Consider the following 19,676-nt stretch of genomic DNA (forward strand, 5'->3'; position numbering starts at 1 on the left):
GGCTGTGGCCACTCTTCACTGAGGCAGTGGGGTGTGTCTAGGAGATATAACTCTTGCCGGCTAAAGGTCTAAGGTCTATCATTCCCCACTTGGACTATTGCAGTAGACATTTGTCTGTCTCTTCACATATATTCCTGATCCCTCTTTATGGAGTTTTTCTTCTGAAGCCCATCATGTACCTCACTTACCATTTTTTGAACTTTTTGACAATGGAGTTTCTAAGAGCGGGGTACATCAGATCCATGAAAATAGGGTCTTTATTTGTATCTCCTATGTCACTAATTCCAAAATATCAGTGTCTTACACATGGTGGGTGCTCAATAAATAATTTTTAAGTGAATTTATTAAAGAGTGTGAAATCATAATCCTGCAGTGTCAAGGAGCATTGACTGAGAAACCCATTCCAAGCAAGATATTGATAGTTATTTTTGAGTTTTTTCTTGTCTTATTTTTCAGATTTTACATTCTTCTTCTATATGATTACATAAAATCTTAAAGACATATAAATATCATAAATTGATCAGGATTTTAATTACTTAAAAGTTAATTCAAAGATTTGAGTAGAAGTTGAGCTCCAGGAAGGTGCTTCTTTTTTTGTTCTGTGTCCTGGGTAGTCCAGACAAAATGAATAAACACTTCAGTGTGGACAAGAAAGATTTACTGATAATACATTGCTTAGCAGATTATTTTGGCATCTGCTAACATCTTAACAGGGCATATAAAGTCATCCACATGTTCACTTTTGCTTAATTTTCTTAGCCTCATCTTCTCTTGTTTCTATTACAGATATAATCTAATCATACATCTGATTTTAAGTAGGTTGAGACTTATGCACAGTTCACAGAGTTAAAAACACTGGAAGGAATGGCCATCCTGCCCAAAGCAATATACAGATTTGATGCAATCCCTATCAAATTACCAGCAACATTCTTCAACGAACTGGAACAAATAGTTCAAAAATTCATATGGAAACACCAAAGACCCCGAATTGCCAAAGCAATCCTGAGGAAGAAGAATAAAGTGGTGGGGATCTCACTCCCCAACTTCAAGCTCTACTACAAAGCCACAGTAATCAAGACAATTTGGTACTGGCACAAGAACAGAGCCACAGACCAGTGGAACAGAACAGAGACTCCAAACATTAACCCAAACATATATTGTCAATTAATATTCGATAAAGGAGCCATAGACATACAATGGGGAAATGACAGTCCCTTAAACAGATGGTGCTGGCAGAACTGGACAGCTACATGTAAGAGAATGAAACTGGATCACTGTCTAACCCTGTACACAAAAGTAAATTTAAAATGGATCAAAGACCTGAATGTAAGTCATGAAACCATAAAACTCTTAGAAAAAAAATAGGCAAAAATCTCTTGGATGTGAACATTAGCAACTTCTTCATGAATATATCTCACTTGTCAAGGAAAACAAAAGCAAAAATGAACAAGTGGGACTATATCAAGCTGAAAAATTCTGTACAGCAAAGGACACCATCAATAGAACAGAAAGGTACCCTACAGTATGGGAGAATATATTCGTAAATGACAGATCTGATAAAGGCTTGACATCCAAAATATATAAAGAGCTCACGCACCTCAACAAACAAAAAGCAAATAATCCAATTAAAAAATGGGCAGAGGAGCTGAACAGACAGTTCTCCAAAGAAGAAATTCACATGGCCAACAGACACATGAAAAGATGCTTCACATCACTAGTTATCAGAGAAATGCAAATTAAAGCCACAATGAGATATCACCTCACACCAGTAAGGATGGCCACCATCCAAAAGACAAACAACAACAAATGTTGGCGAGGTTGTGGAGAAAGGGGAACCCTCGTACACTGCTGGTAGGAATGTAAATTAGTTCAACCATTGTGGAAAGCAATATGGAGGTTCCACAAAATGCTCAAAATAGACTTACCATTTGACCCAGGAATTCTACTTCTAGGAATTTACCCTAAGGATGCAGCACTCCAGTTTGAAAAAGACAGATGCACCTCTATGTTTATCGCAGCACTATTTACAATAGCCAAGAAATGGAAGCAACCTAAGTGTCCATCATTAGAGGAATGGATAAAGAAGATGTGGTACATATACACAATGGAATATTATTCAGCCATAAGAAGAAAACAAATCCTACAATTTGCAACAACATGGATGGAAGTAGAGAGTATTATGCTCAGTGAAATAAGCCAAGCGGAGAAAGACAAATACCAAATGATTTCACTCATCTGTGGAGTATAAGAACAAAAGAAAAACTGACGGAACAAAACAGCAGCAGAATTATAGAACCCAAGAATGGACTAACAGTTACCAAAGGGAAAGAGACTGGGGAGAATGGGTGGGTAGGGAGGGATAAGGGTGGGGAAGAAGAAAGGGGGTATTATGATTAGTATGTATAATGTTGGGGGTGGGGGAAAGGGGACGGCTTTGCAACACAGAGAAGACAAGTAGTGATTCTACAGCGTCTTGCTATGCTGATGGACAGTGACTGTAATGGGGTTTGTGGGGGGGACTTGGGGTAGGGGAGAGCCTAGTAAGCATAATGTTCTTCAAAAAAATAAAAATAGATAAATTTAAAAAAAAGAAGAAAAAATAAAGAAAAGAGAAGAAAAACACTGGAAAGGCAAGGTGGAAGTTATAAAGGACATATTCATTGTTTGTCATTATTGTCAGAATCAGTGGCTATTTATTGGGTTAATTTCTCTTTGCCCTTGTAAATGATAGATTGGAGTGATATAGAATGGAAATCTGGAACCAGACTATTGAGGTTCATGTCCCAACTCTACTTACTACTTGTGTGGGTTGGGGAACTACTCAGCTATTTAGCTATAAATCTTATCTTACGTTAAATGGCAGGGTAAACATGCATCCTGCCTTGGGGTTTTAAGAATTATATAATATATACAGAAGATGGCATAGTGCCTGAGATATATAAGTGCTCAAGATCTGTTAGCATGTATCATTAATACTACTTGGTATTCCAAGTTAATGACCCATATATCATTTTCAAACATTTGTCTTATGCAAACTGTAAATAGAATGTGTGTTTCTTTCATAGCACTCCTATTCCATGGAGATCTTGACCTTTCTTTAGGTATATAGAATTATCACATTGGACCAAGGCTTCTCCTATGATATCTGACTGTAAGATTAGATATATACATATAGCCATGTAATGAACTAAGTTCTCGTTAGCTCAGGCAAACAAAGAGAAAGTCATTTCAAGGTTTCTTGTTGTTGTGCTATTTCATGAGATGGGAGTTTGTAAAGAAGCCAGCTTCCTCCAATGGCCTCGTAACACCTCCACCCCACCATCTGAGTGATTACCACCACCGTCTGCCCTCCAACTGCCTTCTCTGGGGATGCCAGATGCACTCACCCCATCAGGGGCTAGTGTCTGCCATTCCTTCTAACTAAAGTGTTCTTCTCCCAAAGGTCAGTGTTCTTCTCCCAAATGTCAGCATGGTTTGCTCCCTCATCTCCTCTGACAGCTGTCTCCAAATGCTCTTCTCAGTCAAGCTTCCCTGGCCACGCTATTGAAAATGTCAACTCCCTGGCTGCACACCCGCTTTTGTACCCTGTTTTCTTCAGTGTCATTTATCATCATCTGGTATCTTGTTCTCACCAAGGAGAATATACTCTCCGCGAGGATGAGGACTTTTGTCTCTTGGTAGCTTTTTTTCCAGTAAGTATCATTAAAGCTTCAAATAGGACCTGATAGTTCATGCACATTTGTTGGATGGATGTTGATGAGAAGGAGTGAATTTAAAGCCACAGTGACTTACTAATTTTATATTATTTTATGTTGGAGGGCTGACTTCTTATGACATCTTCGTCTGTCTGCTGCAACTTACTGGTATGCTCAGTTATGTTTCCAGGTAGCCCAGGATGCTAGTCTTTTGTTTTGTGCCCTTGGTCTGTTTTTTATTCTTTTAGGCAAATGTTTGATTTCCATCACTATCCTCTGATTATGTGCCATACAAACAACTGAGACAATTGTCCTGGAGACATTATCTTTGGTAAGTGTATGTCTTTTTCTTCTTCTGTTGATTAAAACTTTTAGGTGAATGTTTTCTTTGTGCACCAAAGTGCCTGATGTATGATGTATTCCATGTGTTTTAAGAAGAACATCCCCTTACATGTTGCACAATAATAAAAGCCAACACTTAACGAATGCTTATGCTATAAGAACTATCATACTGACTTTTATTATTTTCATATTCTTTTTGTTCTCACAACAATCCTGTCGGGTAGGCACTATTATCAACCCTTATCCCCAATTTTATATTATGATATTTTAGATCAATGAAATCATGTAGTGATTTTTATATACTGCTCTTGTTAATTAGCTTTATACCACTACGGATTTCCCATGACATCAAAATTCCTTAGAGACATTGTTTTTATTTACGGCAAAGCATTCCATGCTATTAATGACTTTAATTTTCTATTTCTCTATTTTTTTGCAGATAGGTTGTCTCTCATTTTTTTCTTATTATAAAAAATGCTGTGATAAGTCTCTTTGGGCATATCCTTCATCATTGCTTTGCATCTCATCTTTAGTATGAGTTACTGTGATTATTACATGTATTATATTCTCTGAAGTCTTTGTTTTCCAGGCATGATCCATGACTTCAGCTCTATACTTTCTACACGCTATCATAAAAATTAATTATATGATTTAGTGTAAAAGTAAATCTGCTTCTTAGATGATATTATGTCTGTACTGAGATCTGAAAAACATACTTCCACGACCGTTCATTATATACTGTGTAATGAAGTAAATGATGTCTATACAGTAAGTAGAATGTAATATGAGAATGAAAATTCCTTAATACTAGGCTTTATTTTTCCTTAGTTACAAGAACATAGTTCAGAAAACTTAGGCCTCAACAATAGCAGATAGCATAACCACAAAGAACACACCAGTAAATGTAATACCATTATGGTTGGAGAAAATATTATAGTCCAAGTGTTTAACTCTACTACTTTGAATTTGTTTTATTTTATTTTTGAATGCCATTCTCTTCTGTTGATTAAGACTTGTAGATGAATGCTTTCTTAGTGTACCAGGACATATTTTTTAAAACTCCACCTAGAAAATCATGAGCATCACACTCAAGAATCCTGTATAAATTTTGTTTCTTTCACTAAATTCAAACACCTACTTCATCCCAGCGATTTCTAGATTAAATTTCTGGAGGAGTACCAGGAGTTCAGGAATTCTATGTTGTGGATAGGCAGGAAGCCATGTGCTTTAACAATTAGCTACATTAGCAGTAGAATTTTATGAAAGTGGCTGTCCTTTATAGATTGTTTTTTTAAGAATATGAAGATTGCCTGTGTATTACTGCAGTAATGTGGACTTTGTATCAATCTGGTTTCTAGTCCCAGAAGGAAGACCTAAAGAAAACTCAAAATTAACAACTCTTACCATGTTGCTGATGTACTTTATGATTTACTTTTACATAACTGTTTACGTGTTTACTGGAACAGCTGGGCTACCAGGATACTGACATGGGAGTAATTGTCTTCATTACAGCATAATGTCATCTGATAACAGAGTACAAGGGAGATATTTCAATATACAGAGCAAAAGGCGAGATGGACCGGATGGTTAGGGCAAGGGGTCAAAAAATGGTAAAGATACACTGAACTTCCTGAATGAAGCAAGGACATACAGTTGTGAAGGAAAATTCAATATTTAAGCTACTCATATGCCTAAAGAAAAACCTTTAATAACAGGAGCAGAAGCTATCTGGTTGCCACAGGGGCTCAGGTGTGGAGCACATCACTGAGGTAAGTACAGGGGCCACTGCAGTGACTTGTAACATATGTCTATGTGCTTTTCCATCCAGAGTAGCCCAGAGTATGGTTCAATAAATGCATTAAAGAAATAGGCTCAGTAAATATAGTTCCTGAAATACAGTGGGCACAGGATTTAGCCCCAGCTATATGTTGAAAAAATATAATTTCACAGCATAATTCTTCTTAGCTCACAGAGAGAAGTACTCAGAATCCCCCATGGAGAAAAAAATCAAAATCCAAATGCCCCTTAGGAAAACATTAATTGCCCTGATAAATTTATCCCTCTTCAAAGTTTAGCTCTTCAGCTTGTAGGCTGTTAGATGGTTTGATTCAGTTAGCACGGTGAGAACAAATCTTTTTTTCCGAGGCTGACTAACATGAACAATTTCAAGTGAATCATCAATAAAATGTAATGTCAACTCATTAATACACAATAAGAAATCATTGTCACAGGAATTGCAATACTTGACTTTGCTTAATTTGTAAATTCTCCTTATAGTTAACCTACATGGAAATCCAAATTATAGTCAGATCATTTTATTAATTTACAGACAAATTTCTGTCACAGGGAAATGGAAATACTCAAAGCCCATTTTATCATCACATCATCTCTATTTTCTAGGAGGGATTAAATCATAATCAAAGGCCAATTTATTTATTTACCCAGAGAAATTACTGTCAGAACAGCTAAAGAGCTTGAACCAATGTAATTAGCTTACCCTTTTCCTGTAAGGAATGGCAAGACTGATAGTAATCAGAAAGTTGTGTTCTGGGCCAAGAATCAGAACACTGAGAGTTACATAAACTGAATCATTACTGATGTCAGCCTGAGATAACTTAATAAAGTCATTACACAACGTATTTGATCATTCTAATGTGACGACAAGTACTTGAAGTCCTAAACTTTGCTCTTAAGAATACCTGGGTCCTTACCAATGTAAGTCCCTAATCTCAAGGAACCTTATTAAAGCCTTGACAGACTCTCTTTTGGTGAATACTTGAACTTTTCTAGATGAACTGCTTACAACGTATGTTTAAGAAACTAGTCAAGATTTTCCTTATTGACTAGAGTTATTACTAGAATAAGACTCCAGCACTAAGCCCACCAAAAAATGAGACAAATTTCCTTTCTAATAATCATAACTGTTTTTCAAATGGTTGATCTATATAGCCATTTCTGAAAATAATTACATAATTCAAGAAGTTGACTATTATAATATGTAGGGGAATGACAATCTTACTTTTGTATATGGGTAAAGGAAAATTGGAAACAGTAAGATTCATGTATTTGTTATTAAAAATATCCTTCAATTACCTCAATACTTTGGTAATTTGAGTATTCCACTGTTAGGCCTCAAGATGCCTGGACTATGAAATCATCTAACTTAGCTTTTATTAATTTCATGTGCCTTGAATTACAGACTGTCTACCCATCTATTGAGGTTATATTTAAAATGTTATATTCATATACTATTTTTGTGAGTATAATACCAACAGTTTCAATGACTTGGTAAATTTAGGGATATGTAAATTCCAAAACTTTGTTTCATTGCCTAAAGCTTACTTAACCCATTGTTCTGAAGATAATATTTCTCTAATAAGCAATAATTCTAGTAATTACTCCATGCATTTGGAGTACTGTGCCACTAGGTGTCAATAGAGATCTTCTTTAAACACAAAAAAGGTAAGTATATATTTATAAAAGGATAGCCAAAAATGTAAAAGGCAAAACAGAATGAAAACAAGTGGAACAAAAATCTTATGGAATAAAGTATAAATGAAAAGTATCACACAGTCCAAATGTATTATTACACAGTAAGAGTGTAATATTGATAAGAATGCAATTGCTAATAATGTTAGAAAAGTTATTGTCAACTGTGAGCCAAATAATAGAGCTTGAAGTAATAGGAAGGGAAATATTAGAAATAGGTGAATTTAAGAGAAGCACAGCTGGACTTAAATAATTATCACACAGTTATGAATTTAGAGAGATGGCATAGAGAAAAAAATAGACAAAGTTGAAATGAAAAATATAATTCATACTATGGAAAAACAGTAATTTCTTAACCATAGTGTCTTTTCAACAAATTGTAGAATATTTAGAAAAACAGAAATATATTCTGTTCCACAAAAAGCTCAATAGTTTACAAAAATAAAACACAATTTTTTCTTATATTAGCAACCAAAGATGCTAGAAAACTAGGGATTAGTTTAATAAAAACTTCTCTGAAATGTGAATTCTAATTAATGTGTGGAAGGAAAAAATCAAGGATAAGACAACAAAACATTTAGAAAATGAAAAAATCTAGGTTTTGAAAATCTAGGTTTATATCTCAGTATATAAAGTAAAACACATGTAAGCTTTAAATATGTTCATTATTTAACAGTAAGAATTTAAGGAGTGAAATTAAAGATATATTTATGTAATTCAAATGTTAGGAAAAGACCAAAGAGGCAATTAAAAAGTGCATAGAAAGAGGAAATAATAAAAGTTATAGCAATCACTAAAAAATTAGAAAATAAAAATTAGTGAAGTTGATAAGTAGATCAGTTGGTTGAAGGAACCAGGAAAACAGAAAAAAAATCTCATGGTATAAATACTGTGTGTGTGTGTAGATGAAATTAAATATAAACAAGAAGATATAACAATGACTATAAGTTTTTCCCCAAAATTATAGCACAATAACATTCAGATTGCATGTTAAACAATTGAAAATATTTGAATAGAAGTCATGTTTTATTTCAACATATTAAGTTGTCATAAATATTTCAAGAAGGAATGGACAATTTAATTTAAAAAATAATTATGGAAGAAAATGAGGGTATTTTAAATAAATGTTTTCGAATTATTTTTTTCTAGACATTCAAAGATCATGGAAATGCATTTTGTAAAATTAACATTATTTTTATACTGAACCTTTAAAAAGATCTCACAAAGGATAACTAAAAATTCAACATATTTCTTTATATTGTAAAAGTCCTAAATAAAACATTAGAAAATAAGTGAACATAATGATATGTTGGACTTTTTATTGTATTCTCATAAACTGTTAATTCTAACATGGTACCATGCTGCTGTCTTTTATGTATTTTAATATCAACTGGAAAAGTTCAGTGTGTAAAACTATCTTCTTTTTTTCAGATAAATATTAAGATAATTTAGGAAATTTCCCTGGAAGTTACATTAAGATTCTATTATATTTATGAATTAAAATGGGAAGGATTGTAATCATTTCTGTATTTTATCTTCCCATACAATGACATAGGTGGCATAAACTCTTCATTCATTGAAGTCTTCTATGTCCTTCCCAAGGTTTTTCATCATTATGCACTTTTCTTGATAAATCAATTGCTTTCTTTGACATCATTATTGAAATTGGAAAATCTATTATTTAATTATATTTTCTAAGAGGCTTTATTAGTATACATGAGCTTTTATCATATACTAAAGCCTTTAATTCTGTAATGTTTACTTTATAACAGTTCATCTAACTGTAGTCTTTTGTTACTCTCCCTGGTAGTTGATTTGGTTTGGTTTTCTTGTGTTTCAAGTACAACTGTAACATCAACTTCATAGTGATATTTACATTCCACAATATCATCTCTCAGTCTATTTTTTTTCCAGGTGTGATGACATCCCCATAGAAAGATGACCAATAACAGTGGCAATTGTGGAAATACTTACCTTATTTCAGTGTCCATTCACTTAAATTGAAGCAATTGACTTGGACAGTATACAAATAAAGAATGGTGAGTTTTCCTATGGCAAAATGCTCATAGAGTTGTTTCATAATAAGAAGTTAGTTATTCATTGTCTTTTCAATTATTATCACCATTGGAATTGTGTCAAGAAAATGATACAAAGATTTAATATTATATATTTTTTTAAATCTCCATCTGTAGATAATAAATGTGTTTTGCCTCTAATAGTTTCATTTCATAAAGACTGATCCTTTCCTGAGTAAATAGAGCTTTTGTGCCATATCGATAGCATCATTCTTTACATCATCATTGTTCTTTGTGCTGTGAGCAATAACTGGATGGAGATGAAAACACATTTTATTAACGAAATAGCACTGCACCTGGATATTACATACAGCAATGAAGGAAGAAAAGAGGAAGCTTAATAAGGTACCTCGTGGACTTTTTTGTCAGGCAGGACTCATTGAGAATGTAGCATTGCTTTTTACCTTTATGCACTAGTCTAGAATTTAAACTATTGACTCTCCACGTTGGATCATGGATGTTTCACATAATCTGTGCAGTATTGGATAAGTATTTGATCTTTCTTTACCTGAACCTAGGCTATTAGTAGGAAATATTCAGGAAATCAGTTAAAAAAAATAAGAAAGTGATTAACAAAAATAAATGTACTTTAGATACTAGTATACTAAATATAACTCAATTTACACGTTTTTCAATACATTCCTCAAATATACATGCATTACACTTAAATATAACACACACTGGTGTTGTACACATACAAATTATATACGTAATTACTTTTTACTGGCAACACATTTTAGATGCATATAAAACCAGATACCATATAATCACATAAAAACATATAGACGAGGAAGAATGACAACATTGAGAGGTAGCCTAGAAACAGTATTTATAATCAAATACCAGAATCAATCCTGTCAAAGAAACTTTGGGTCTCTCTCAAAACAAAATTCAAGGCAATGTTGATGATAACAGGACAGGGCCTCTAAAGCCTGGGGTCTTCATGCCTCTGTGCTTTATGTCTACAGAGGGATGATGCTATTATTTCATGGCAAGCTTCAATAACACATGTGGCTTTCAAACTCTGCAACCTCATGAAGCTCAGTTACAGAGATTAAAGATGGCAGTAATTTGTTTTAAAGATGTGTAACTACCTTAAAGAATTTAGAGCAGCAGTAAAGGAATTCTGAAATTAATGGGTGTGAAGGCTTCTCTTTTAAATAAACACAATGTCAATGGCATAGTTTTCATACAAATTAGTTGCTCACACACAAGGCATGATTGATTTTGGCTTGTCACACCCACTACAGAAGGTGTATACAGGGCCCTGTGGAAGCAGAGAAGTTCATAATACTACAAGCAAACACTTTCCTTTCACCTAAACCCTCAACTCCATGAGCTGTTACTATGGCAACTATTATGGTGGTCTGGGCTATGGCTTTGGTGGCCTGGGCTGTGGTTATGGCTACTATCCAAGTCTGGGCTGTGGTTATGATCACTATGGATATGGCCACTACCATCCATGCTACTATGGAAGATACTGGCCCTCAGGCTTCTGCTGAGAAACCTTGCACACCTCCTTGCATGTGACTGAAGACTTTCAGCTAATCTTCCTCTTGCAGATTCTATCATCTGGACACTTCATTCTACCAGTGTCTTTCTCCAATTTAATGATGAATGAATCCTAGGTTACTTTGACAGACCTTCAGATTTCAGCATGCCAAAATTTATTTGATTAAAGTCATCTGAACTTGCAATTCTAATTTTTGGGTTGGAAAGACATTTACAATTTGGGTAACAATTCTTCTTTTGGATACCTTTTTTGGCAGGACTGTCATTCCAAACTGTTCATGTGAGCTATGTCAAAATTAAGTTTGCATTAAACTTCTTTTGGCATTTTAAATGTGTCAGAGTTGTCTTGGCTATTCCTCATAAATAGGTTTTCCATATTTATGAACATTGAGTGAGTTTATGTGTGTGCCTTTAGACTGCATGTTTTGTAGAAGCTCCTGGTGATGGTGTTATACCTATAATCCAGGTAACCATGAGGGTAAAGGGACTGCCCAGCAATTTTTTTTGCATTTTGTTAGAAGTGTGTCTACGTAGCTACAGCCGCTCTTAACCAGTCTTGTATCTTTATAGTGGGATCGTTCTGTAACATTATTGCAACATTTGCTATTGTTGTATTCAAAGTCCTGCTGTCTTTTACTGTTTCCAAGCAGGACACAATTCTTCTGTGTTTTTGGAAGCTGTGCTGTGCTCCTAATAGATTTCTCCTACTGTGGCTGCTTTTATGGCCTCACTTAAATGACAACTGAAGAAGATCAAACAGCCTTCAGAATTACACAGCACTTGGTTAAGCTAAGTTGCCGTCATTATTTCCAGGTGCCCAGAGCTCTACGTTATATTTAGACATGTGGCTCAGTGAAACCTTCCACTGGGTGCTCAGATAGACATGTGTCATGCTGCAGATGTTTTCTCCTCAAAATGCCCTACCTTGATTATTTAGCCCCTTGAGAATCAGACTAATTATATTCATGGTAGTGATTCTACTTAAAGGGCCAAATGTCCCAGTGTATGTTGTGTGTGTGTGTGTGTTTGAGCACTGTTTCTATTTCTAGGCTTTCAGAACTGCCTGCATTGTCCTTGGTTGTTATGTTTATGTATTGTCTGTACTTCCAGTCAGTGTCTTTACCTTTTATTCAACTTTTTTCTTTGAAGTGACACTTGCTTCACTGATGATAAAACCCTGAAAAAATGACAATTGCATGGAACTCTATTTCCTCCCTGAGGAACTGCTTTTTCAGTTGTCAGGAAGAAAGTTCCCTTAAAATATCTTAGAATGAGTGACAGCTTTTGAAAGATAAGTGCATTCAGGCAATAACCACAGAACAGAGCAACATTGGACCCAATTATATATTAATTTATGATAGTGGCTTCCTTAGGTTTGGATTTTGTAAACCAAAGTGATCAAAGACAGAAGCACATGAAATCTAGAATAATGTGGGGGAACCCTGAAAGATGCCACACTTAATTTATTTCAATTAATAGGATAATCATGACAAATAAATTAGTATCTCTGCTTGTATTACTGAAAATACTGATAATGAATACCTCCAGCTGTTGATCCATAAAATAGTAGGAAAAGACATCAGTAACAAAGAATAGTCAGAAGATACAGCATGGCACATGCAGTACAAGTTCAAGGGACCAATAGTAAAGTTTCCATAAACTTTACAAAGAAGTCATACATTAGTCTACATTCCAAAAAAGATCTTTATTACTCTATGCACAGGGCTTGGGCATCTAAGAAAAACGGTCATGCTAACTGTGTCAACAAGAGCCTCAGCTCATTCAGTTTTGTTGTGCTTGGTGATGCCGTGGTAGCTGATGCCTGTAATGATGGACTCAATCATGCATTTATTCAACCATCACAACCAGGAGTAATGTATCATCATACTGTACCAGATCTGTACTAAGTACCAGAGGTCAAAAGATACAAAAAGTTTCCATGAATCTTGATGAGCTAACAGGTCAACTGGAAACTCAGGTAGTAAATACATCATTACAATTCTCTGTGTTAACTTTTAGGAAAGATTTATATATTGGATGTAATGGGACCTCATAGGTTTGTAATCAAGTTTTGTGTACTCGAAGTTCCCCCAAAAGGTGAAGTTCCCTCAAAAGGTGGCACCTGAACTTAGTATTAAGGAAAAGTATATGAAAGAAGGATTTCAAATGTATTGGGGGTGCATGTTTGTGTTTGTTTGAGTGCTCTAGGCAGCCCATTGCCCCATAACCAATAACTACATGCAGGTTTCTTTAGTAGACATATACTCACTCAACATTTTTAGTTGAGACCCATTTAGAAACTAGAAATTGGATGGTATAGTTAGATTGCCTGGGAAGCTCTACCAACTTTCTAGGTGATTCCCATCATCAAAATAATGGTGGTAGTTATCTAGGAACTGCTGTGAGTAGGGGCATGAATTGAAGTGAGATAATGTAGAAGTATCAGTGCCCTGTGTTTTGTAACCATTTTAAGTCTAAAGAAGATTAAAGTTATAAAGTCAATCAAATCAGAAAGATATTACAGGTTTCTCCAGCAGCTGGAAAGTAGAGCACCCCTATGAAATCTTTTGTAAGCTAAATGGTATAAAGCAAAGAAACAATTGCGATTAATTAACACAGAAAAAAATTTGAGTATTCCAAGACTCCAAAAAATAGCCTCCCTTAAGCTTTTCTGATATCTTAGGACATATCTTGCTAACAGATGCATAAAATAAGTTAAGATCAAACACAGATGCTCATAGACACTGTTGAAGGCTATGGTGGCTTTATGCTGTTGGTGTGGTTCCCAGGAAGGAGCTTGGTGGGGCCCTTGCCTGTTCAGGTAGCTTGCTGACTCTGCAAAGGCTCAGCTCTCTGCAAAACAAAAGCTGAATGCTCTACACACTTTTTTGCCTTTTTCCATAATAGCGAAAAATCCTCTTGATTTTTTTAAGTTAGTGAAAACAGGTACATTATAACATAGATCTCTTGTAAAAGCCAAGTGGTTGAATGCAAAATTTTGAAAAGTGGGACATATCTGTATTTTGGTCATCATAGGTTTTAATCAGAAATCTATTGCTAAAGTCTTTCTTTGAATTCTCACTAAGTAAGACTTTAGGGATGTTTTTACTCCTTAAAGATACTACATTCTCTTGTTACATTTTCAAAGCACTTTACTGTGAATTTTCTTCTTTAATATTTACAACAGCTCTTTGAATTATAAAAAGCCACTTTTATCCTAGTTTTCAAAATGAATTTCAACTTAATGTCCAATGTCACATTAAATCACATTAAGTGACATACTAGAACTAGGAGCTAACTTCTTTAAGTTTGCTGATTTATACAGAGAAGAAAAATTTCTTTAGATAAAGAACAGCATGCTCTTTTGAAATTTTTTTGGTGGAATGTAGCCTTAAAGTAGCATCAATCACCTAAGCATGCTCAAGAGTCTTATAGCATGTTTTTAGAAGCTCAACTTCTGTTATACTTACTTTTGTGATGTGTAATAATATGCATAATATTCAAAGTTTTACATGATACTATTTTCTCAATTATCCTTGAACTTCTTCTGAATCATAAGTGTGCTATAAAACTTTTATGATGAAGTTTAGGAATAATGCTAATGATTTATTTTAGAAACCAAGTGTTCAAAGCAGTTAGTATAGAAAGGTTAAGAGAGTATAATTTTCTATTGCTGCTTAACATATCACCACAATTTTATCAGCTTGAAACAGCACCCATTTCTTAGGTCCCACTTCTGTAGGTCGGAAATCTGGGAAGGCACCACTGGGTGCTCTGCTCAGGGTATCTTGAAGCTGAAATCAGGACCACCAGCTGGACTGAGATCTTGCCTGGGGGCTCTGGGCAAGAATCTGCTCCCAAGCTCATGCTGGTTGTTGACAGAATCCAGTTCTTACACTTGTAGGACCGAGTTCACATTCCTATGCTGGGTGTCAGCTGGGGTCTACTCTGAGCATCTAGAGGCTGCCTACATTCCTTGCCGCATGGCCCCTTCCACCTTCAAGCCAGCAGCCATGTCAAAACCTCCTCATGCTCTGACTCTGCTCGTAGCCTGAGCAGACTCTATTTTTGTGGGGCTCAGGTGACTATGTCAGGCCCACCCAGATAAAGTCAACTGTGTTATCTGAAATAGCCTGACCTACAGGAATGAAACCCATCACACCCACAGTGCTGGGGTGACGCAGGGTATGTACACCAGGAGGGGGCACAGGCTTGGGGGCCGTCTTCCATGCTGCCGCACCAAGAGACATGTTCTTTTACTACCCTGAACAACCACTTACCACTCGATGGAGTAGACGCAAAACCATTGCTATGGTTCCTCCATGTATGCATGGAATTATTTTTAAAAGCTGCTGCTAAGAGTATAACCATTCAACACAGACCTAATGATCTTACATCTCTGCTACAATCTTCTCCCTTCTCCCCCTAGCTCATTCCACATCAGGCAAATTGACCCTCAAAAGAGCCTCATATGCCCCCATTTTGGGGCCTCTGTGCTTTTGGCTCCATCTGTTTGGCATGTTCTCCCGCCAGAAAGCTACACAGCTCATGAAAAGTCACCATCTACGAGGATGCTTACCTACCAGTCTATCTACAATGTCAATACTCCCACCTGGTCATTGCGTATCTCCCAATGTTTCTTTATGTTTTCCGCTTGGCAGTTAACCATTATCACTATGCAACATACTCTTTTGATTGTTTGATTAATTGATTACTTGTATCCCCCCCATTAGAATACAACCTTCAGGAAGACAGGGCTTTTGTCTGTTTTGTTTACTTCTTTGATATATGATTCCCAGTGCCTAGAAAGATGTTGAGCATGAAATAGCCATTCTGTAAATAGTTGTGTTCCTCAGTAAAATGTTAGCCCTGTGGGGATGGGGGATTTGTTTTCTTTTGACTACTTTGTCTCCAAGACATAAATGTTCTCTGTTATTTGTTGAATGAATGAATGAATGAGAATTCATTTTAATTTGGGGGAAGCAGAAAAAGAAGCTTCATTCAGATATGAATCCAGGTTCCTGGCTTGGATAACTGGTGATTTTTGAAGCAATTTGCCAAGATAGAAACCCTTGGGAAGAGAAAAAACATTGAGTGCCTGGTGGGTGAGAAACAAGATGACCAGCACTTTTTTTATTAATAATTCTCACACACTGAATTAGAAATAATTGTTAAAGCGAAGAAGTATGCAGATGAGAGAGAGAAGGTGGGCAGTTGCCAGAATTGCAGCCTGAGGGTGACCATTTTCTTTGGAGTTGGGCCAGCATGAGAGAACGGGAGACTGAGACAGTGTTTGCAAGAAAGTCATGTGGCATGACTGTGGGGAGTGGGGAAGAACCCACTTGCATAAGGATAGGTTAAATGGGCAGTGTTGGGATTGGCTGCAACAAATTTGTGTTGTGTTCAGTCCTTAGTTTTATGGATTTTTTCTTTTTCAACTATGCTAAGCAGACTCAGTATAAATAGCTTGCTAATATATTTCACTACTCATACTCATTAATATGACATTTTTCTTTAAATGTAAAGTGTCTGTGTATGAGAAAAAGACAGAATTTTTTTTTCAGTCAGTTCTAAGGCATACAACTCCAACATTAAATCTAATCAATGATATGGAAGTTCCTAAAAAATATTGTGGATTACATGAAGGGAAAAAGAATAAACAAAGAGATGACATTTGGAGAATTACACTACTGGCATTCTTTAAAGTGGGGAGTTAGAGGATGTTTTAATTACTGGTGTTTGCTCAAGGTACAGCCATGTGTCCTGTCCGGACAGTGTTAGGCACCTAGTAAATGTTTCTACAGGTACAATTTATAATTTGATCAGATACAATGGAAACCTAAAGAAGGAAGTGTATTTTTTGACTGGCTGTAACTGGCAAATCTAAACCTCCATCCCCATGCCCCACCAACATTTTGAAAAGAAAGATCAATAAAGAAAGGAAAGAATGAAAATTGTTAAAATAGAAAATAATGGATAAAACAGAAAACACTTTTCAAAAGTAGAAGGATGAGGCAGTAAGAGAATTTTCTGATTCAGAGAGACAAGCTGTTTTCTGTCGAGTCATTTGAAAGTATCAGGAAATGACAGTGAAAAAGCAATATGCTCTAGAAGGAAGAGAGATATAAACAAAACCTGGAATCACACAGTGCTCCATAGATTAAGCTAGAGGATGACCCAGTTTTCTAACTCAATCTCTGATGTTATGTTACTGACTACACCACAGATAAGATAACCTGCCAGGACCTCCAACAGATCTCTTTGTTCCTTTTTTCTTTTCACTTCATCTTTTCACACATGATTTATTAGTTACATATTTCATATATATCAATACCTTAACATCTGTCTCCTATACTAAAGTCTCCATAAAATGTATGGGCTTGCTTTTCCTTTTTATATGGCATATATTAGTGCCTGGAATATAATTATCATTAGATAAATATTTGTTGAATACATTAACCACTAAAAGGTTATGCAGTCTACCTTCAGGTTCCCATAGATATTTATAAATGATCGTATTACATTAATCACTACTTATCACGATGTTGCTAAAGAACTAAGAGAGGTTAATGTATGAGAAGGATGCTTTATTTTATTTAGTCAGCTAAAGTAGATTTAAAAAGAAATATTTAAAATGTTTTCAAATTTCTTTTAAAAAGGTATCATAGTTTTTCTTAGTTTAAGTATTTATTGTTTAAAAGTTAAATAGTTTTCTCTGAAGTCATGCTCCTTCTGAAGGCAAACACTTCTATTATTACCTGATAGTAGAGGTAGTATTGTAGTGTTGTGTAGACTAAAAGCAGCAGCTCTTGAACTAGAAAACTGGTTTTGAAACTCATCTTAGCCACCAATTATCTGTGTCACTTCATGCAAAAAATTAAGCAGGACTACAATAGTACCACAAAGGCCTGCTATGAGTTTGGGTTTAATACATACAAAGGACTTCAGATAGTGCCTGGACCATATTAATCACTTGGTAAATAATATGTTTTATCATTATTAACTTTAAAATAAAAATATAAATTATATAGAAGAGGTCTATAAATATCCTATGTTGTTCTTTTCCAATCAATGCCTCACTTACATGTGTATGCTCCAAAAACTTCCAAATATTCCTTCATCTGAATTGCCAATGAAAATGCTGTGCTAATTTTTAACTTGTGTTTAAGTTCTTGCACTTGTTTTGTAGATATTGGAAGTACAATGAAGTAAAGCTTATATATTAATTCCTTAACAAATTGACTGATGTCCAGAGTCTATTGAGTTGAAAGACATTTTGAGGGGGTTGGATTTTCACCTTACCCTGCTTGAAGTTTCTGTTTGATTGCTTGATTTTTCCACAGTTGATTCAAAACCACAGAATAATGCTGACTTTTAAGTGAATGTATTTTTAAACTGTATATTAATTAAAGAGAAAATAAAGAATTGTTATAAGAAGTAAAAGAAGCCAGTAACACTGATATTTGGGAAAACACTAAGATGTGAATGTATTGTTATCTTGGTAACATAAAAGACAGGAAAACAGTGCCTTTCCTTCAGCAACCAGTATGAGTCCTAGGTGACTGGGGAGTCAGCTCCTTTCTGTGGGTGGGAGGCAGTATGGGCAAAGAATGAGAAGAGGGGGCAGATAACTTGGTGTTTATATCCAGCCAAAACTTAAAGCTAGAAGTTGGCTTCTCTTTTAGCGGTCAAGTAAAGCAGAAGAACATAGGAGGTAATTCCTAGGCTGAATCTTACGAGAGCTTCAATTATTGGTGTCCTCCATAAGCCAAAGTACTTGCCTTTCTCTGAGTTACGACAAGGACAAAAGATAATGGTATTTTGTTTTTCAATTTACCTAAAATTTATTAAGCCTAAATTCTTGAACTGAAGCAGATTCAAATAGAGCAGTTTTACCATTAATAATTCGCTTGAGTTTGTAGATTGCAAAGTTCTATCAGTATGGAAATATATAAGAACTTAATCACATTACACTTTTAATAAACTGGTGAGGGAAGCAAGTGTAATAAGTATAAATGAAGATCAAAACTCATCTATATTCTTTCTGATATTCAATTATTTTGAATTTTTAAAAAGCAGAGCTAGCTGGATATACATGTTAACTGGCTTCATATCAGTTGCATGTATTTCTAACGATAGTGGGAATAAACAACAGAAAAAACAAAAATACAAGGTAGCTGCATACTCCAGGAGAATGAACTCCCTAACCTGCAATCATAACGTTGGTTGCAAATATACCTGATGAATGAAAGATGAATTGAAACACGAAGGTTTTCTTCCTCATCTGTCATTAGAGATCATTTATAATTCTATTTGTCTGAGTTGTATTTTTCTCATTGGTTAAAAAATAATAATAAAGTACACAAATGATACCTCAAGTCTATTTGAATTATAAGGTTCTATGGTTATATGATAATATGAAAATTAGAATCTGGGAGATGAATGTATTTGTGGCAGGGAGCTGTTTATAGTGATAAGTAGGAAATCTTAATGTAATAGTCAATGGTATCTACCTAACAGACTTATTCTACATGAGAAATGATGCTTAAGAAATTCTTTGATT

At 35.2% G+C, this 19,676-nt stretch overlaps 1 long non-coding RNA gene across 1 annotated transcript; it reads left to right on the top strand.

Moving 5' to 3' along the window:
• The first annotated feature begins 3,679 nt into the window (after positions 1-3,679).
• LOC118933708 (uncharacterized) lies at positions 3,680-11,438 on the top strand. Its single transcript, XR_008996324.1, has 4 exons — positions 3,680-4,026; positions 5,753-5,806; positions 9,441-9,565; positions 10,852-11,438. It is a non-coding gene; the product is annotated as an uncharacterized LOC118933708 (long non-coding RNA).
• Positions 11,439-19,676: the final 8,238 nt, after the last annotated feature.

Source organism: Manis pentadactyla, chromosome 1 (genome assembly GCF_030020395.1).
Source record: "Manis pentadactyla isolate mManPen7 chromosome 1, mManPen7.hap1, whole genome shotgun sequence".
Taxonomy (NCBI): domain Eukaryota; kingdom Metazoa; phylum Chordata; class Mammalia; order Pholidota; family Manidae; genus Manis; species Manis pentadactyla.